This window comes from Lepidochelys olivacea, assembly GCF_965140295.1.
Source record: "Lepidochelys olivacea isolate rLepOli2 genome assembly, chromosome: 8".
Classification (NCBI taxonomy): Eukaryota; Metazoa; Chordata; order Testudines; family Cheloniidae; genus Lepidochelys; species Lepidochelys olivacea.
In genome coordinates this window covers 25155001-25177782 of record NC_140418.1, presented here as the reverse complement: position 1 = coordinate 25177782, position 22782 = coordinate 25155001, and positions in this window count along the sequence as shown.

The following is a 22782-nucleotide window of genomic DNA, read 5'->3' as shown; positions in this document are numbered from 1 at the left end:
ATTTTTCCCGCCTTAAAATTGTGGGAAAATTCCACCTTTGCTCAGTTTTTTTGTTTTTGTTTTTACTTTATCCACTAGAAAAATGGATGAAAGGAAGAAAAGTATCACTTTCACATTTAAAACTAACACAGGCAAAATATGGCTTTCACTTTTATGTGTTCATATTGCAAGTGTACTGCTTAAGAGTGAAACATTGCTTTTACTTTTAACTATGAAGTGTTGAGTTACTTTCAAAGAGAAAATAGCATTTTACTTTTAAAAGTAATTTTTCTCACTTGTTTAATTTCTCTTTAAGTGAGAAAAAGTAATAGAAAGTAACACTTAGACATTTTTTCCAATAAGAAAAACAGGAAAAAGTGGGGTTTTTTCACATACTTTGTCTTTTTTTACTCTCCCTTCCCTACTGTTTTTTTTCAGTAGAAAATAGGAGTGGGAAATTAAAAGGTAGAAGATTTTTCCTATTTTACAAATTTCAAAATAGACATATTGAAATAAAATAAAAAAATTGTGTCAAAAATAAATATTTTCACAGCACAATTTTGAATGAAAATAAAATCTAAGTTTTTTCAATATTTTTTGTGAAAAAAAGGGAAAAAAGAAAAAAAAGACCAATTTCAACCACCTCTACACCATACTGATCTCAAAGAAAGCAGAGACCATCTCTGATCAACCACTCTGTTTCCCCAGCTCTCTAGAGCCAGCATCAGAGTTCCTTTTGAAATTAGGTTTTCAGAGACCCCCCCCCTCCTACTGTGCCTGTCCCTGCAATGGCCTACTTCAAAGAATGGTTCCAGAACATGGGAAGGAAAGTATCTTCAGGTAGTTTTAATTACTGCTGAGCTATCACATGGGTTTAGGAATTTTCGACTGCGGAAGACCTCTGTAGAGTCCCCTCCCCTCTCCAACTCCATGTGTCTCTTGTTGGGGATAGTCTTTCATGGTAGCTGAAAGGGAAGCAGAACTCCTCTCTTCCAAGCATGCAGAATCTTCCCTACACACAGACATGGAGCAGTACATAGCACCTTGATTGAGCCCTTGTCTGCATCTAAAAACGGTACCGTTATACTAGTATAGTTAAAGCCATACAACCCCCTAGTGTGGATGCAGTTATACTTGATTAGAAGTGCTTATACTGCTATAACTATTCCCATAAGGAAAGGGGAATAAGCTATACTGATATAACTGCACCCACACCAGTGGTTGTATTGGTATTACTATTTTGGGGGTGTGGGGGGAAGGGAAGGGGAGAGAGGAAATCACATCTATGGCCAAAATAGTTATGCCAAAGTCTGTATATAGACCAGGGTGTAGGAATTCAAGATTTGGACCAATGACCATAAATTAAGAAAAAAAATATTTGCTAATAACAAATTAATCCTAGCCCAATTGAAGTCAATTACTGTTTTGGCATTGATTTCAGTGAGGCCAAGACTTCATCCCTGGTCTTTAAAAAAGTGCGTTTAGAGGTGCAACATATATCATGAAAGGTGACAGTTGCCACAATAACTGCTAATTTATTACCGAGTATCTAATAGCATAAAACCTACTGTACTTAACTTTGATTTAAGAACTTTTCTAGTGGCCTTTTCAGTTTACTTATAAAATGCAGGTTTTGTGACTGGGTAAAGAAGATGCTGTTTTTCAGGCAAACTATGACTGAGATTCCTTCTTGGTTAAGATTGCATAACACTAGAGTGGCCAAAAAATTCAAAATAAATCATTGATTAAGCAAAGTTTGTTTTTCTTTTTATCCTGTCCATGAACCGCTCTTCCACTGTTCACAATTGTTCAGTGAAAATTTTTCATGAACACAATATCAGACAATGGATTGCTTACAATCTGTATTCACTACTTGTGACATGCTATTCAAACTAAATATCTAAATACTAATAAACTAAATCACAGCCTATTGTTCTTTGATCGAATGATCTAACCTTTATAAACTGCTTCTGCCTAAAATGAACTTTGCTTTGGGACCAGTTCTGTCAACTTTACTCATAGTGAGTAGTGCCGTGCTCTGGGAGTATGCTTTTTCTTCTCACTGGGACTACTCACAGAGTCAGGTACTGCACAGCATAGCAGAATCTAGCTCTTTGCTATCAAAGGCTGGATCATAATATTACATTGTACTTTGAATAAGGGGATGTGCACAGCTGCATTGCATCAGAAGCAAGACAGAAACAGGATTGTGACTTTGAGAATCAGTGGGTCTAATCAGATACCTAAAGTTAAGCACATGCATGCTTGCAAAATTGGAATCTTAGTGGCCATTTAAACCTTAGCGATAAAATATATTGAGTGATTTTCCAAGGCAAGGATTTACTCTGAGTTGAGGCTGCTGCAAATATTTCTGCATAATATAAAGGGTTTGGGGTTTTTTGCATGTGTGTGTGTCTGAAAAAGGCCTTGAGGCAATATTATTTGCAAATGTATCATGAGTCACAACTCTTCAAGGACTGACTAAGAATTATGTTGAACAATGATTAAATCTTACCTCTGAGCTACAGAATTCATTTTTGAAAAGTTTAACTGAATAGTTCTGTCATAGTTTTGACAAAGTGATCTGGGAGTTACTTCATGTTCCCTTCTCCAGACTCCAACTGTGTGAACTGAAAAAGGCCCTGAAAAGTAAACTCCCTCCCTCATCATTGGGAGAGGGTATGTAATACTGGATATGAGAAAAACAAATACATTAGGACAATTTGCATTAACATTCTAAGAAAAGAAATAATTGTCTATGAATAACCAAAACCATTTATCCTTTGCCAAAAAGCTGCAGACGTGAGGTTATTTTATTCTTCCTGTCAAGTTTATTAAATTTTTCAAAACTGAGCACTTCCACCTACCACTACATTCATCATGCAATCTGCATTTATTTAGTAGGCTGCTGATCTTGGGATTTGTTTGTGAGCTGACAATAAATTGATTCATTTTCCAAATTAACATCAATGAATCCCACCGGAGGCAGTAACTCAGGCAATTAGAAGTTAAACTGGCCACTAACTCTTAATAAAGTAAATGCTAATGCCAGATTCTCTGCTACGGCCATTAGAAAAACGATTTGTAAATATAAGAGCAATTCTGAGCATAGTTCTTATTTTCAATCCAATAAATTTAGCAGAGAAATAGTGCAGAACGTTGGAAACAGACTGAGGTCTCAACTCAGGCAACCATGACCATTCAAGACAGGGCTAATGCTTATCTTTAAGTGGTTAAATCCCCTTGAACACACTGGGACTTACACCTGCTTTGAAAATGGTTCCTCTTTGGTTTTGGAGTTCTTCCCCTGTAGTTTCTTCCTCCTTCATCTGTATGTCTTTTCATTTCAGCATGGCTCATGGAATTTAGGACTTTACGTGGGAAGACTATGAAGGACACAGAGGCAGCAATGGTAGTGACCCAAGCATACAGTATTGCCTACCTGGCTGTTAGCTTCATTGGTATCAGCACTATCTTTCCTCTTAATGTCCATTCTCCTACCTACTGCTATTCCTTTTCCCATTGCTACAGAGGAAGGTGAATTAGTTAAGAAGTGGACTGAACCAAAGGACTCAAGGATCTGAATGTGGAGGAGGTTTGGAATTACTTTAAGTCAAAGTTGCAGAAACTATCTGAAGTCTGCATCCCAAGCAAGGGGAAAAATATCATAGAGAAGGGTTGCAGATCAACCTGGATTAGCAAGCATCTCAATCTGGTGATTAACAGAAAGCCTATAAGGAATGGAAGATGGGATGGATTAGCAAGGAAATCTTGGAGGTCAGAAAATGTAGGGACAAAGTGAGAACTGTCAAAAGCCAAACAGATTTGGACCTTGCAAAGGGAATTAAAACCAATAGTAAAAGGTGCTATCGTCATATAAATAAAAAGAAAACAAGGAAAGAAAGGGGACCACTAACTACTGAGGATGGGGTGGAGATTAAAGATAATCTAGGCATGGTCCAATGTGTTTTTAAGTTTATTAAAAAATTTGCATCTGTTTTTAACAAGGCTAATGAAAATCTTATAGAAGTGGCAAGGTGGCTAATGAGAATGAGAATATGGAGGTAGAAATTACCACATCCAAGGTGGAAGTCAAACTCAAAATAAATCGGGTGGCCCAGATAATCTCCATCCAAGAATATTAAAGGATTTGGCACATGAAATTGCAAGCTCAATAGCAAGGATTTTTAATTAATCTGTAAATTTTGAAGGAGAATAGCTAATATAGTTACTATTTTTAAGAAAGGGGAAAAAAGTGATCTTGGAAACTATAGGCCTGTTAGTCTGACCTCAATTGTATGCAGGATCTTAGAACAAATTTTGAGAGTAAAAGTAATTAAGGACACAGAAGTGTACAGTAATTGGGATAAAATACAACATGGATTTACAAAAGGTACATCATGCCAGAAAAACCTGATCTCCTTCTTTGAGAGGATAACTGATTTTTAGACAAAGGAAATGCAGTAGATCTAATCTTCCTGGATTTCAGTAAGGCATTTGATACAGTTCCACATGGGAAATTATTAGATAAATTGGAGAAGATGAGAATTAATATGAAAATTGAAAAGTGCATAAGGAACTGGTTAAAGGGGAGATTACAGTGGGTCATACTGAAGGATGAACTGTCAGGCTGGAGGGAGGTTTCTAGTGGAGTTCCTCTGGGATCGGTCTTGGGGCCAAGCTTATTTAACATTTTTATTACTGAACTTGGCACAAAAAGTGGGAGTGTGCTAATAAAATTTGCAGATGATAAATTGGAAAGTATTGCCAATATGGAGAAGGACCGGAATGTCAGAGAAGATGATCTGGACAACCTTATAAACTGGAGAAATAGAACTGGGATTAAATTTAGTAGTGCAAAGTAAAAGGTCATGTGTTTAGGATTAACAAAAAGATTTTTTGCTATAAACTGGGGATATATCAGTCGGAATTAACAGAAGAGGAGAAGGACCTGAGTGTTCTGGTTGACCACAGGAAGACTATCAGCCAACAATGTAATCCAGCCATGAAAAAGGCTAATGCAGTCCTAGGATGCATCGGTGATGCTAATGCAGTCCTAGGATGCATTGGTTGAGGTGACGGGGAAGTGTCAGTACCATTATACAAGGCACTGGTGAGACCTGTGTCTGGAATACTGTGTGCAATTCTGGTCTCCCATCTTTACGAAAGATGAATTCACACTGGAACAGGTGCAGAGAAGGGCTACTAGGATGATCCCAGGAACGAAAAACTTGCCTTATGAGAAGACTCAAAGAACTTGGTTTATTTAGCCTAACCAAAAGAAGGCTGAGGGGAGATATGATTGCTTTCTATAAATACACCAGAGGGATACATAGCAGGGAGGGAGATGAGTTATTTAAATTACACACTATTGTGGACAAAAGAACAAATGGCTATAAACTGGCCATCAGAAACCTTCATCTAATTTCAAACCTAAACTTTTTAACCATCAGAGGAGTGAAGTTCTGGAACAGCCTTCCAAGGGGAGCAGTGGGGGCAGAAAACCTAACTGAGTTCAAGACTGAGCTTGATAAGTTTATGGACAGGATGGTATGATGAGACTGCCTACAATGGCATGTAGTCAATCTGCAATTGCTAGCAGCAAATATCTCCAGTGGCTGGTGATGGGAAACTAGATGGGGAGGGCTCTGAATTACTACAGAGAATTCTTTCCCAGGTGTCTGGCTGGTGGGTCTTGCCTGCATGCTCAGGGTCTAATTGATTGCCATATTTGGGGTCAGGGAGGAATTTCCCCCCAGGTCAGATTGTCAGAGACCCTGCGGGGTTTTCGCCTTCCTCTGTAGCATGGGGCATGGGTCACTTGCAGGTTTTAAACTACTCTAAATGGTGGATTCTCTGTAATTTGAAGTCTTTAAATCATGAGTTGAGGGCTTCAGTAACTCAGCCAGAGGTTGGGGTCTATTACAGGAGTGGGTGGATGAGATTCTGTGGCCTGCAATGTGCAGAAGGTCAGACTAGATAATCATGATGATCCCTTCTGACCTTAAAGTCTATGAGTCTATAACTGGGACTCAGAAGCCCTGGGTCTATTCCCAGCTCTCCCACTGGCCTGCTGTGTGATTTTGAGTAAGTCACCTCCCCCCTCAGTGCCTCAGTTTCCCAATCTGTAAAGTCGGGATATGATATTGACCTACTTTGTAAAGTGCTTTGAGATCTAGGAAAGAAAAATGCTATCTCAGAGCTAGGTTTTAGTATTACTATTTTATTATTTGTTTGAACAAAGAAGAGGATATGAAAAAGGAGTGCCAATTACTTGTGTTTTCCCAAAGATTTTCCATGTCACTCCTAATTCTATTCAGCCTTTTTTCTTTAAACAATTTTTAATATTAATGAGTGTCTCTTGATCATTTATTCTCCCATTTAAGCACAATCTGCATTCTCAAAAGATCCTCTTTAATAATTTCTAGTTTTTTCTAACTTTCTCACCGTAGTATAAGAACCAGAAGACAGTTTATAAGTACTGCCGTTATTTAGTATGACATTCTGGATCATTATGTTCCACTGTGGGTACCTGGTAAATCTTCAAGCCTCTAGGCATCCACTGAGCAGCAGTATTCCATGAAGATCATGCCATAAAGCTACTGGTTAATTTCCTTAGTTCTCCAAATCCTTGCTCCAAAAACCTTCATTTCTATGTTGACTTTATTTTGTATTACAGTATTGTATATAATGAACAATAAAATAAAATTTGAAGAAAAAATCCTTATAAAACATAAAATCAAAATGTTGGATTATGAAAACTTTAAAACAGGCTGTTTTGACATTGTTGGAACTTTTTCATTTATATATTCCGCAATGAAATTCCAGCAAAATGTATCTGATTTAGCAAAGTATTTTAATTTCAACATGACGGCATATTCTAACAAAATATGAGGCTCTCTAACCAGTTCTAGTAATATACCCTTTTAAATTGTATTCCATAAAAAGCAGTAATAGTTATTTGAGAATTTCTAGTAAATCTACAGTTTGAAGAGTGATGTTTATGACTCTGATTCAGCAAAGCATTTAAGCACGCATATAAGTTTAAGTACAGACTTAACTCCATCCTATTCATCAATTACCTGAAACATGCAATGATCATCAATGGCACTTAAGCACACACTTAAGGGTAAGTATGTGCTTAAGTTCTTTGTTGAATCGGGTCCCAGGAAAAGTCGTATTTACTCATGAAAATGAAAAGTTTTCTCCCAAGTTCAAATTCAAAGATATATATAAAACATATGTATTACAGTTTTGCACAATTATATGTGGCTAGGCAAATTATGCTTTCAATTATGTTCTGGTCAATGGGCCTACATTGGTGTAAATGAAGGCCAAATTTATCCTGGTGTTGAAAATGGTAAGGGAAAATCAAGTTGGATCTGGGAGCTTTATAAGTCAATAATATGTATCCCTGTACGAATTACATCCAACAAATAATGGAAAATATATTTGCTGATTAATTCTTCAATTATTTTTTTAATTAGAGTGAGCGAGAGAGAGAGAGAGAAGGCAGCTCTATAATCTGAGTGAATAATGGACACAACTATTTACGCAATATATGTTTGAAAAAATTGCAAAATAATTGATTAAATCAGCCAATGGTATTATTTGACTAACTCCAGTATACATGAATGATTACCCTATTCCAGTTATATCTTATATTTCTAAGAAAAGTGGATAAAAAATCTTCATAAAATCTTCTGATTTTTACTTAACATAGATATTATATATACATATAGATAGATAGATATTTTATATATATAATCTTGTGTCATAAAGGTCATGCCTGGTTTGTTGAGTGACAGTAAGTATGGAAAAAATAGAGAGGCATTTGACTGAATTCAAGATGACAAATAAACTAAAATTCAAGTAAAGTATACTGACTGCTTATTAGTATCATGCCACATATGCTAATTATTTTAATTTACTGTGTTGTAGAGACTGTGGGAATACAGACAAGATATTGGTCTATCCATAGGTGAGGGTGTCCTCTGGTCAATTAGTATTTTGATAGCTAATCCTTTATTAAACAAAGTATGTCTCTGGGTATTTGCCTCTGGTAGATTAATAGAGTCCTTCTGGCAATGTTGTGCCAGGGGATAAGGTTAATGGGAGGACAGGTTTTACACAGGTAATTTCAGGTAGGCAGAGATCGAGCAGCTATTTTAACATCACTACATCATTCTCCACTACATAGCATGGCATGTTGTCTTTTAAGCATCTCTCCTGAAATATTAATCTGCTCTAATGTTCCTCCTGAGTCCAGTCTGCTCCGTGGTAAAGTCAGAGAATAACCTCAGGGTTCTATTTGTAAACGGCCTATTGTTTTCCTTATCTTACACATGTTTCATGATTACCTGATGACCTTTATACACTTGGTATTTGTCCTCATAAATCATGGGAATATATTACTATATGCTTACAGTATGTAGGAACTAGGTTTAGCCAGCTGCAGAGTTGAGCATGTGTGAAACACAGAGGGATTCCACCTTTTAGGACCATACCATGTGTGTTAAAAATTTCAAAGAAAAATCAGATCTGTGTGCTGCCCTGGCACTTCAGTAGCATAGGGAAAGCACATATAATCTTTCAGCCTTCCTCTACCAGATGCAGTAGAGAGCGAGTTAAACATGTACAAGTGTCAGCTATTATGAGGTACCTAAGAATGCAATATTGTCATTATTTCACAAAGGGATCATCACTTTGTCAACCCTAGCAGATGCAATTGTAGGATTGGAGTCGTTATTTGCATAAGAGATACATGCAAGTTGTAAAACAAATCTAGATTCTGAACACCCTCCTACCACTCCTAGTTCAAGTATGTTAGCATCTTGGCTCTTGGTTTAGGCCCATTTTTAATTTGCATGTGGAAATTGGGTAGCTGGACACCCAACTACACAGTTTAGTCACACAAACGCAGTTTGCGAACCCATATCTGAAACCGTGCTCATGGAAAATCTTAGGTGACAAAATTAAGCTCACATTAACTGTCAGTTACAGAGCTAGGTATGCCTCTGCCCCATTTCTGATATCTGAGTTCACCCACCTCAGGTTTTGGACCTTCTGTTGTTAGCTATCTTGGGGTGAAATCTCATGATTCTTCCACTCTTAGACTGGGAACCCTGCATGTGTGCCAACTGCATGTACACTACCCTGTGTGCAGCAACTTCTTGTCATCCTGAAGGTCCAACTAGGATTTGGCACCTGAGTTTCTTCCATTTAGGAACCTGTGACTAGTGAAATTGACCAACAACCTTTATAAAACAATGTATTTTTATGTAGCAGTTAGAACAAAGCATTCGAGAGAAAGGAATATTAAAACAACAAACATCCTATATGTAATGTCAACAGACCCCAGTGGCCACAGGCAGGATCAAACTGAGGACCTCTGGAGCTTAGTGCATGCACCTGCATTTTGCATGAGCTAAAGTCCAACTTCCTGTTAGCTAAGGCTGTAGAGCAGACTCATTTAACTCTCTCTCTAAGTGATCTCGGTGCCACTAGATGGGACAGAACACCACACCCAGAAGGTGTATGGGTTACTATCATAAATATAAAGGGAAGGGTAAACCCCTTTAAAATCCCTCCTGGCCAGACGAAAACTCCTCTCTCCTGTAAAGGGTTAAGAAGCTAAAGGTAACCTCGCTGGCACCTGACCAAAATGACCAATGAGGAGACAAGATACTTTCAAAAGCTGGGAGGAGGGAGAGAAACAAAAAGTCTATGGGTCTGTCTTTATGCTGCCTTTGCCGGGGATAGACCAGGAATGGAGCCTTAGAACTTTTAGTAAGTAATCTAGCTAGGTACGTGTTAGATTATGATTTCTTTAAATGGGTGAGAAAAGAATTGTGCTGAATAGAATAACTATTTCTGTCTGTGTATCTTTTTTGTAACTTAAGTTTTTGCCTAGAGGGATTCTCTATGTTTTGAATCTAATTACCCTCTAAGGTATCTACTATCCTGATTTTACAGAGGGGATTTCTTTACTTCTATTTACTTCTATTTCTATTAAAAGTGTTCTTGTAAGAAAACTGAATGCTTTTTCATTGTTCTCAGATCCAAGGGTTTGGGTCTGTGGTCACCTATGCAAATTGGTGAGGCTTTTTATCCAACATTTCCCAGGAAAGGGGGGGTGCAAGTGTTGAGAGGATTGTTCATTGTTCTTAAGATCCAAGGGTCTGGGTCTGTAGTCACCTAGGCAAATTGGTGAGGCTTTTTACCAAACCTTGTCCAGGAAGTGGGGTGCAAGGTTTTGGGAAGTATTTGGGGGGAAAGATGTTTCCAAACAGCTCTTCCCCAGTAACCAGTATTTGTTTGGTGGTGGTAGCGGCCAATCCAAGGACAAAGGGTGGAATATTTTGTACCTTGGGGAACTTTTTGATCTAAGCTGGTAAAGATAAGCTTAGGAGGTTTTTCATGCAGGTCCCCACATCTGTACCCTAGCATTCAGAGTGGGGAAGGAACCTTGACAGTTACATATATACACAGTAAGAAAAAGAGTACTTGTGGCACCTTAGAGACGAACACATTTATTTGAGCATAAGCTTTCGTGAGCTACAGCTCACTTTGAGCTGTAGCTCACGAAAGCTTATGCTCGAATAAATTGGTTAGTTTCTAAGCCCTGGTCTACACTAGGACTTTAGGTCGAATTTAGCAGCGTTAAATCGATGTAAACCTGCACACGTCCACACGATGAAGCCCTTTTTTCGACGTAAAGGGCTCTTAATATCGATTTCCTTACTCCACCCCTGACAAGTGGATTAGTGCTTAAATTGGCCTTGCCAGGTCAAATTTGGGGTACTGTGGACACAATTCGGCGGTATTGGCCTCCGTGAGCTATCCCAGAGTGCTCCATTGTGACCACTCTAGACAGCACTCTCAACTCAGATGCACTGGCCAAGTAGACAGGAAAAGAACCGCGAACTTTTGAATCTCATTTCCTGTTTGGCCAGCATGGCAAGCTGCAGGTGACCATGCAGAGCTCATCAGCAGAGGTGACCATGATGGAGTCCCAGAATCGCAAAAGAGCTCCAGCATGGACTGAACAGGAGGTACGGGATCTGATCGTTGTATTGGTAGAGGAATCCGTGCTATCAGAACTCCGTTCCAGTTTTCGAAGTGCCAAAACCTTTGTCAAAATCTCCTAAGGCATGAAGGACAGAGGCCATAACAGGGACCCGAAGCAGTGCCGTGTGAAACTTAAGGAGTTGAGGCAAGCCTACCAGGAAACCAGAGAGGCGAACAGCTGCTCCGGGTCAGACCCCCAAACATGCCGCTTCTATGATGAGCTGCATGCCATTTTAGGGGGTTCAGCCACCACTACCCCAGCCGTGTTGTTTGATTCCTTCAATGGAGATGGAGGCAACACAGAAGCAGTTTTGGCGGTGAGGAAGATAGCTCACAGCAAGCGAGCGGAGAAACTACTTTTCCCGACAGCCAGGAACTGTTTCTCACCCTGGACCTGGAGCCAGTACCCCCCGAACCCACCCAAGGCTGCCTCCTGGACCTGGCAGGCAGAGAAGGGACCTCCGGTGACTGTACCTTTTAAAATACTGTACATGGTTTAAAAGCAAGCATGTGAAAGGATTAATTTGCCCTGGCATTCGCGGTTCTCCTAGATGTACTCCTAAAGCCTTTGCAAAAGGTTTCTGGGGAGGGCAGCCTTATTGTGTCCTCCATGGTAGGACACTTTACCACTCCAGGCCAGTATTACGTACTCGGGAATCATTGTACAACAAAGCATTGCAGTGTATGTTTGCTGGAGTTCAAACAACATCCGTTCTTTATCTCTCTGTGTTATCCTCAGGAGAGTGAGATATCATTCATGGTCACCTGGTTGAAATAGGGTGCTTTTCTTCAGGGGACACTCAGAGGTGCCCATTCCTGCTGGGCTGTTTGCCTGTGGCTGAACAGAAATGTTCCCCTCTGTTAGCCACGGGGAGGGGGGAGGGTTGAGGGGTAGCCACGCGGTGGGGGGAGGCAAAATGTGACCTTGTAACAAAAGCACATGTGCTATGTATGTAATGTTAACAGCAAGGTTTACTGTGAAAGAGTGTAGCCATTGTTTTATAAAATGTGTCTTTTTAAATACCACTGTCCCGTTTTTTGTTCTCCACCAGCTGCATGTGTTTCAATGATCACAGGATCTTCTCCTTCCCAGAGGCTAGTGAAGACTAGAAAGAAAAAAAAAAGCACACTCGTGATTAAATGTTCTCTGAGCTCATGCTGTTCTCCCACACTGACAGAGCACAGACGAATGCATGGGAGCAAATAATGTCAGAGTGCAGGAAAGCACAAAATGACCGGGAGGAGAGGTGGTGGCCTGAAGAGAGTAAGTGGCAGGCTGAAGACAGGGCTGAAGCTCAAATGTGGCAGCAGCGTGATGAGAGGAGGCAGGATTCAATGCTGAGGCTCCTGGAGGATCAAACCAGTATGCTCCAGTGTATGGTTGAGCTGCAGCAAAGGCAGCTGGAGCACAGACTGCCGCTACAGCCCCTGTGTAACCAACCACCCTCCTCCCCAAGTTCCATAGCCTCCTCACCCAGACACCCAAGAACGCTGTGGGGGGGCCTCCGGCCAACCAGCCACTCCACCACAGAGGATTGCCCAAAAAGCAGAAGGCTGGCATTCAATAAATTTTAAAGTTGCAAACATTTAAAGTGCTGTGTGGCATTTTCCTTCCTCCTCCACCACCCCTCCCGGGCTACCTTGGTAGTCATCTGCCTATTTGTGTTATGAATGAATAAAGAATGCATGAATGTGAAGCAACAATGACTTTATTGCCTCTGCAAGTGGTGATCGAAGGGAGATGGGGAGGGTGGTTAGCTTACAGGGAAGTAGAGTGAACCAAGGGGCGGAGGTTTCATCAAGGAGGAACAAACAGAACTTTCACACCGTAGCCTGGCCAGTCATGAAACTGGTTCTCAAAGCTTCTCTGATGCGTACCGCACCCTCCTGTGCTTTTCTAACCGCCCTGGTGTCTGGCTGCGCGTAACCAGCAGCCAGGCGATTTGCCTCAACCTCCCACCCCGCCATAAACGTCTCCCCCTTACTCTCACAGATATTGTGGAGCACACAGCAAGCAGTAATAACAGTGGGAATATTGGTTTCGCTGAGATCTAAGTGAGTCAGTAAAATGCGCCAGCGTGCCTTTAAACGTCCAAATGCACATTCTACCACCATTCTGCACTTGCTCAGCCTGTAGTTGAACAGCTCCTGACTACTGTCCAGGCTGCCTGTGTACGGCTTCATGAGCCATGGCAGTAAGGGGTAGGCTGGGTCCCCAAGGATAACTATAGGCATTTCAACATCCCCAACAGTTATTTTCTGGTCTGGGAATAAAGTCCCTTCCTGCAGCTTTCGAAACAGACCAGAGTTCCTGAAGATGCGAGCGTCATGTACCTTCCTGGCCATCCCACACTGATGTTGGTGAAACGTCCCTTGTTATCCACCAGAGCTTGCAGCACTATTGAAAAGTACCCCTTGCGTTTTATGTACTCGCCAGCTTGGTGCTCCGGTGCCAAGATAGGGATATGGGTTCCGTCTATGGCCCCACCACAGTTAGGGAATCCCATTGCAGCAAAGCCATCCACTATGACCTGCACATTTCCCAGGGTCACTACCCTTGATATCAGCAGATCTTTGATTGTGTGGGCTACTTGCATCACAGCAGCCCCCACAGTAGATTTGCCCACTCCAAATTGATTCCTGACTGACCGGTAGCTGTCTGGCATTGCAAGCTTCCACAGGGCTATCGCCGCTCGCTTCTCAACTGTGAGGGCTGCTCTCATATTGGTATTCCTGTGCTTCAGGGCAGGGGAAAGCAAGTCACAAAGTTCCATGAAAGTGCCCTTACGCATGCGAAAGCTTTGCAGCCACTAGGAATCGTCCCAGACCTGCAATACTATGCGGTCCCACCAGTCTGTGCTTCTTTCCCGAGCCCAGAATCTGCGTTCCACTGCATGATCCTGCCCCATTAGCACCATGATGCATGCATTGGCAGGGCCCATGCTTTCAGAGAAATCTGTGTCCATGTCCTCATCACTCTCGTCACTGCGCTGACATCGCCTCCTCGCCCGGTATCGCTCTACCAGGTTCTTGTGCTGCATATACTGCTGGATAATGCGTGTGGTGTTTAATGTGCTCCTAATTGCCGAAGGGAGCTGAGCGGCCTCCATACTTGCCTTGGTATGGCGTCCGCACAGAAAAAAGGCGCGGAACGATTGTCTGCCGTTGCTCTGACAGAGGGAGGGGCGACTGACGACATGGCTTACAGGGTTGGCTTACAGGGAATTAAAATCAACAAAGGGGGTGGCTTTACATCAAGGAGTATTTCAGGCAGGACTTCACGGAGGGTTCCAATAAGAAATGGTGTACCTAAGTAATTGTTCTTATTGGAACAAGCAGGTTGGTCTGGCCTCTGATTGATACATGGCTAGATTTATCTCACTGCACCTTCTCTGTGAGTGACTGCAGTGTGACCTAGAGGAATGAGTCCCCTAGACGGGGGGGAGGAGGAGAAGCAAATGAGTACAAAACAAATCTGGTCTATTTCTTGTTTTGATCCACTCCATCTATCTTTTACATCTTTGGCTGGCAGCAGACGGTGCAGAAGGACTGCAAGCCATCCACATCTCATGGCTGCTCGGCAGAAGACGGTACAATAGGCCTGCTAGCCATCCTCATCTCTTGCCTGCCCGGCAGAAGATGGTACAATAGGACTGCTAGCAATCTGTATTGCCTGCCTGCTCACCATAAGATGGTTCAATAGGACTGACTGCAGGACTAAAGAGAATGACCTGGTCAAGTCACTTCTAATGTAGTCCCTGCACCCATGTCTGCCCAGGCGCTCCTGGCCGACGTGGCCAGGAGCACCTCGGACATGACGATGATGGCTACCAGTCCTATTATACCATCTGCTGCCACAAGGCAAGGGGTTGCTGCTGCTGTGTAGCAATGCAGTACCACGTCTGCCAGCACCCAGGAGACATACGGTGACGGTTACCTGAGCGGGCTCCATGCTTGCTGTGGTATGGCGTCTGCACAGGTAACTCAAGAAAAAATGCGCGAAACAATTGTCTGCTGCTGCTTTCATGGAGGGAGGGAGGGAACGGGGGCCTGACAATATGTACCCAGAACCACCCGCGACAATGTTTTAGCCCCATCAGGCATTGGGATCTCAACCCAGAATTCCAATGGGCAGCGGAGACTGCAGGAACTGTGGGATAGCTACCCACAGTGCAACACTCCAGAAGTCGACGCTTGCCTCGGTCCTGTGGAAGCACTCTGCCGAGTTAATGCACTTAATGCACTTAGAGCATTTTCTGTGGGGACACACACACACTCGACTATATAAAAACGATTTCTAAAAAAACACCTTCTATAAATTTGACCTAATTTCGTAGTGTAGACATACCCTAAGATGCCACAAGTACTCCTTTTCTTTTTGCAAATACAGACTAACACGGCTGCTACTCTGAAACCTGTCATATATACACAGTCTAATCTAATCTTACACTTCACTACAAACTAAATTAGAGAGGCTTTTCTCTTAATTTACAGGAACAGAACATCACCAACTTCCTTTCCCCTGGCAACCTCAGACCCTCCTGACTGCCTGTGTGACTGTCAGTCTGCTTCTTTCAGTCTGACCCACCCTATTCAAATTAGTGTTGGTGTTCTGGGTTAGAGCAATTAAGGGTTCTGGATCTAGCATTGTCCCTTAATGCCTCTTAAATGTAAGCTTTTAGATGACTATTAGAAAAAGGTTCCTCCCTTTTTCCCTAGCCATGTAAACTCAGTCAGACCAATAGGGGTATGTCTACACTGCAGTTTAACAACCACAGCTGGCCTGTGTCAATAGGCTCAGGCAGTGTAGATGTTTGGGCTTGGGCTCGAGCCTGTGATCTGAGACCTTCTGGGGGTTGCAGAGCCCAGGCTCCAGCCTGAGTCTGGTGTTAAATCGCAGTGTTGACATATCCATAGAGGAAAATATCTATTCCATTATATGATACAGAAACACTATGCTAGTGAGAGATCCAGATACAGTAGTAATAATTATTAAAGAGCCATTTTCTCTGTCCCCAGATTTGTCACAGTAATTGCTCTCCCTTCCAATTCCTTACCTCCCATGCCAAAAAAGTGAAATTTAGGTACCAAAAATTAAGCACACTAAGGTAAAAATAAGTAAACATTTAAAACTATAGTGACACAATTTTAGGAGTCCATGAGAAGGTCAGTGTTGAAAACTGACCACTTTTTAGGCACATGAAGGACATCATACATAAAAAGCATCTTTAAAACTGTATTTATTTTATGTTGTGATTTCTAAGTCTTGGAAAGAAACCACATAGTGATAGGTGATTCCTTCAGGAATCGAAAATATTGCTTGGTCCAGAATTGCACAAAACCACCACATATCTTGGGACATTTTGATAGTCGCTCCTCAGAAAAGGACCAGGCCTGAATTCGCAGCAATATTGGAGGTCAAGATGGAAGTTTACGGGCAGAACTGTGGGAGTATAAGGAAATCTTGCATAACACCTGCCTACGCTGCATCTGGCTTTCACAAGTACGATTAGTCCAACAGTTTCATTAGTATTAAATTTTTTCACACATTTTAAAAATAAAAATCAGTTGACAGGGAGACAAAAGTAAAAATATTACCCGTATCTGCAACGTTTTCTTGAAACCCACCTACCATTTACTATGATAAATTTTAAAAAGGGATGGAAATACATTTTTTTTTCTACAGCTTTTTTCTAGTTTATACATGGGAATGCTTTATCAGCATTTCCCTGGCCATGAATAAAACATTAACATGAAAACACAGTAGGTGGTCACTTTCTACAGCCTAGAAATGTCTTTGTACCACTTGGGATTAAAGAACCATTTTTAAAAATATAAAATATTAATGCATTAAGCTGGAACTGACCTATGTCTTTATCTCCAAGATCAAACCAGGACCATCTTGTAGTACTACTGGGGCTGTCATGACTAGTAATAAGTAACCCTCAAAAGTATGATAATTGGGGGTTCTCCTTAGGTAGGGGGGATTCTTTTCTTTGCATATCATTGGTTCAGTTGATATTTAGTGTGAATGTTTTTGCTTTTGATATTGCTGTTATTTATTATATAGGCACAGTATATAGATGGAAGAAATGGATAAAAAGCTACTGATGTTGAGGTAAATCTCCAGAAGTCAGGATGCATATTTTAATTATCCAGTATGCTTGGGGATATACTAGTGATCTGATAATCTGATGAAAGGTAGCTTTCTTGTGCGTTTTTTCAGTACATCTTGCTTGTGGACATAATGGCTCCAATTATCACACCAGGGTGCCTAAAGTTAGGCTTTGAACTAGGCAGCTATCTAAAAAATGGACTGATCTTTCAAAGGGGCCGAGCATTTTTAACACCTGTGGCATCCAAAGCCACTTTTATTTAAGTTCCTAAGTATGGATGTGAGAGCTGATCCTTTGAAACCTAAGTCTGAAAATGTAGCCCTGTGGATTTTCCATTTCTGGGTCTGGCTAGAACACAAAATCATAAAGGGGTGGAAAAAACTAGTTATTTTAAAAGTTATCAAAACTTCTTGTTAAAAAGGTTCAGTTTGGCTTAGGCTTCAAATTGCTTCAAACTCTGGGTCTATTCTTACTTTAGCCCAGCTGTCTCACTGCTGCAGAGGACTGAACTTCTCAGGGAGGAGTATACAGATGGGAAGCCCTACCTTTCCTCATCACTAGCAAGCATCTTCAGTTCAGAAAACAATGATGTCACTCTGGTCACAGCGCTGCATAAAAACATTTTACCTTTTGTGCAATAGGCCCAGTCCTTATTCTTGACTTCAATGGGAATTTTCCTTTTTTAAAGATTTAGTAAAGGAAGTAATTAGAGACTCGAAGGCCGTGGGTGAGAGAGCAGCTTCTTGCGGGGTGGTGTGGGGTGGATTATCTTTACCTAGCAAAGGCCAAATTCAACAATTTTGCTTTGTTTCCTATCTTTTAACCAGTTACCAATCCATGAGATCACCTTCCCTCTTATCCTGTGGCAGCTTACTTTGCGTAAGAGCCCTTGTGAGGGACCTTGTCAAAGGCTTTCTGAAAATCTAAGTACACTATATCCACTAGATTGCCTTGGTCCACATGCTTGTTGACCCCTCAAAGAATTCTAGTAGATTGGTGAGGCATGATTTCCCTTTACTAAAACCATGTTGACTCTTCCTCAACAAATTATGTTCATCTATCTGTCTGACAATATTGCTCTTTATTATAGTTTCAACCAGTTTGCCTGGTACTGAAGTCAGGTTTACAGGCCTGTAATTGCCAGGATCACTTCTGGAGCCCTTTTTAAAAACTGGCTTCACATTAACTATCCTCCAGTCATCTGGTACAGAAGCTGATTTAAATGATTTAAATGGTTACAGACTACAGTTAGTAGTTCTGCAATTTCACATTTGAGTTCCTTCAGAACTCTTGGGTAAATACCATCTGGTCCTGGTGACTTATTGCTGTTTAATTTATCAATTTGTTCCAAAACCTCCTCTAATGATACCTCAATCTGGGCAGTTCCTCAGATCTGTCACCTAAAAAGAATGGCTCAGGTTTGGGAATCTCCTACACAGCCTCAGCCATGAAGACCAATGCAAAGAATTCATTGAGTTTCTCTGCAATGGCCTTATCGTCCTTGAGTGCTCCGTCAGCACCTTGATCATCCAGTGGCCCCACTGGTTGTTTAGTAGGCTTCCTGCTTCTGATGTACTTAAAAAACATTTGCTATTACTTTATGAGTCTTTGGCTAACTGTTCCTCAAATTCTTTTTTGGCCTTCCTAATTGTATTTTTACAAATCATTTGCCAGTGTTTATGCTCCTTTCTATTTTCCTCACTAGGATTAAACTTCCGCTTTTTAAAGGATGCCTTTTTGCCTCTCACTGCTTCTTTTACTTTGTTGTTTAGCCACGGTGGCTCTTTTTTGGTTCTCTTACTATGTTTTTTAATTGGGGGTATACAGTTAAGTTGAGCCTCTATTATGGTGTCTTTAAAAAGTTTCCATGCAGCTTGCAGAGATTTCACTTTTGGCGCTGTACCCTTTAATTTCTGTTTAACGAACCTCCTCATTTTTTTGTAGTTCCCCTTTCTGAAATTAAATGCTACAGTGTTGGGCCGCGGTGGTGTTTTTCTGCCACAGGGATATTACATTTTATTATATTATGGTCACTATTACCAAGCGGTCCAGCTATATTCACCTCTTGGACCAGATCCTGTGCTCCATTTAGGACTAAATCAAGAATTGCCTCTCCTCTGGTGGGTTCCAAGACCAGCTGCTCCAAGAAGCAGTCATTTAAGGTGTCAAGAAACTTTATCTGTGTATCCCGTCCTGAAGTGACTTGCACCCCGTCAATATGGGGATAATTGAAATCCCCCATTATTATTATTGAGTTTTTTTTATTTTAATAGCTTCTCTAATCTCCCTGAGCATTTCTCAGTCACTATCACCATCCTGGTCAGGTGGTCGGTAATATATCCCTACCGCTATATTCTTATTATTAGAGCATGGAATTTCTATCTATAGAGATTCCATGGTACAGTTTGATTCATTTATGATTTTTACTTCATTTGATTCTACACTTTCTTTCACATATAATGCCACTCCCCCACCATTGACCTGTTCTGTCCTTCCGATATATTTTGTACCCTGGTAATACTGTATCTCACTGATTATCCTCATTCCACCAAGTTTCTGTGATGCCTATTATATCAATATCCTCATTTAATACGAGGCACTCCAGTTCACATTTTATTATTTAGACTTCTAGCATTGGTATATAAGCACTTTAAAAACTTGTCTCCTTTTAGCTGTTTGCCATTACACAATGTAATTGAATGGGACTCTTTTTTATTTGACTGTTTCTGATCAGACCCTGCCTGTATTTTATCATGGATGGTTTAGTCTCTGACAGAAGATCCATGGGAGCTAAACCTCTAATAATTTTTACACACCGCCTCTGAGGAACAATCAAAAAGAAACTCTGAGTCTAAGCCTGCTGGTATTTTTTTTCCCTACTGGATGTGAAAATAATCCATGCATGAGACAATTTGGCTTTATGTTATGTTTTTCACAAGTTGGCTACCCTTACCATTTATTCAGGGGGAGGAGAATGTCTTCCCTTCCACACTTTTACACTGTGTCAGACTTTCCCAGTAAGCAAGCAACAGTGATAACTCAATAAGTCCCCATGCATTAAGATATGACTACTTATGTTCATTTATTTTAAAACTTTTTAAGGTATTTTGTGGTATTTTAAAACATATTTTACAGGGATGTGTGTCCTATGGTAGGGAACTTACTAAAGAGCAGCAAGTCACTATTAGTAAATGTCTGCTATCCTCCAAAATTTTTTTTCTATTACCTACCTCTAAATGAGGGACTTGCATAATGGATTAGTCTCTTTGCCCTTGATACATGACTAGAGGATTTTATGAACAAGTAAGAACTCTGTAAAATCTAGGTGAAGAATACTCTGAGTTCTTGGACCAGACATTGCTATTCTGATTCACTCTTCACTTACCCTCCATTTGTCCCATGCATAATGTTTCCTTTTTCCAGCATCAACTCTGTGACAAGATCAAAAATGGATCTAGTCAGTGATAAAGGTGTTCTCACCTCCAAAGTGCAGCTTGAATTTTGAACATAAAAATTCAGAGGAAAAGTTCCAAACATGTAGATGGCATAAATGAAGCTAAATTTATCAGACTGTCTTAAGGTTTTTTACCATAAGCATAGGCATATTGCCTTTATAAGCTTTGTTTGTTATCTTTCAATACATTCCCATGTGAGCCACATATAAAGGGGATAGAGTGCATATTGTACATTCAACGGCTGAGTGTTGCTATTTACAATGCTACAGTTAAAGTTGTCAGCAAAAATTCCAGCTCAACTTCGGAGTTCAAAGACGTAGCACAAGATGCATTTTATAAAGATGATAAAAACAAGAGAGATTTCTATATGTTCAGATACATTAAATTTTATCTATGTACTGTAATGACTTACTTACTTGACTTATGCCCCTTTATTCCACATGGGACACAGGGCCTTCACCACTGCATTTCATCTTTGAAGACCTCTTGCTGCAGTCTTAGTTTCTTCCCATGTCATTCTGACAACTTTCATTTCTGCTTCTATTAGGCACTTCCAGAATCTAACTCCTTGCCTCTTGCCCTTGAGATTCTAGACCAATACCTGTCTTGTTATATTGTTCAGTTCTTTCCTCCGTGTGTGTCATAGCCCTGTCCATTTTCAGTCCATCATTTCTGATACTATCAGTTTCTGTTTGTCCTCCTCCAAAGCTCTTCATTTGTGATTTGTTTCTGGCCATCTGATGTTAAGGATTTGTCTAAGGCAGTTGTTTAAAAAACTTGAAATTTAGATGGTAAAGTCTTGATAAGACCCCAAGTTTCAGCATCATATATTAAGACAGACTTTACAATGGTGTTAGCTGGTCAAAGTTTAATTCTTAGGGTAAGATTTCTGTTTCTCCAGATAAGCTTTAGAGTTGCGAAGGCATATATGGCTTTTCATATTCTGGCTTTAATACGTTTGTCTGTTCCACCTGTTTTGCTTATGATGATGCCAAGATATGTGAAGTGTTAGACCTCTTCTATGTCAGTCCCAGAGACTGTTATTGGTGTTTCTTGTTGTGTGTTGATTCTCATGGTTTTAGTTTTCTCTCTGAATTTTCACATATTTCACATATGCTGTCAAGGTTCCTCCCCCACTCTGAACTCTAGGGTACAGATGTGGGGACCTGCATGAAAACCTCCAAAGCTTACTTTTACCAGCTTAGGTTAAAACTTCCCCAAGGTACAAATTAATTTTGTCGTTTGTCCTTGGAATAACCACTGCCACCACCAAACTCTAACTGGGTTTACTGGGAAATGTAGTTTGGACACGTCTTTCCCCCCAAAATCCTCCCAACCCTTGCACCCCATTTCCTGGGGAAGGTTTGGTAAAAATCCTCACCAATTTGCATAGGTGACCACAGACCCAAACCCTTAGATCTGAGAACAATGAAAAAGCATTCAGTTTTCTTACAAGAGGACTTTTAATAGAAATAGAAGTAAATAGGAGTAAAGGAATCACCCCTGTAACATCAGGATGGTAGGTACCTTACAGGGTAATCAGATTCAAAATATAGAGAATCCCTCTAGGCAAAACCTTAAGTTACAAAAAAGGTACACAGACAGGAATAGGCATTCTATTCAGCACAGTTCTTTTCTCAGCCATTTAAAGAAATCATAATCTAACGCATACCTAGCTAGATTACTTACTAAAAGTTCTAAGACTCCATTCCTGTTCTATCCCCAGCAAAGCAGCATACCAACAGACAGAGACCCTTTGTTTCTCTCCCTCCTCCCAGCTTTTGAAAGTATCTTGTCTCCTCATTGGTCATTTTGGTCAGGTGCCAGCGAGGTTACCTTTAGCTTCTTAACCCTTTACAGGTGAGAGGATTTTTCGTCTGGCCAGGAAGGATTTTAAAGGGGTTTACCCTTCCCTTTATATTTATGACATATGCCCTACTAACTGTGCATAAGTCTAAAGATAACTTGTTTTAACTTTCATATCTCTAAGTGTAGCTTCTGTGTAAAAGTCCATCTGTATAGTATTGATGGATAAACTTTTTAAAAGGCTCAGAATTTTAGCTCCATCATCTCCTTTGTGTGGAGATCTGTTTGGTATACGAGAGAGGAGGACAGATTGGGGGGAATGTAGGGAGCTGTTATGACTCCTGGATTCTCCAGGC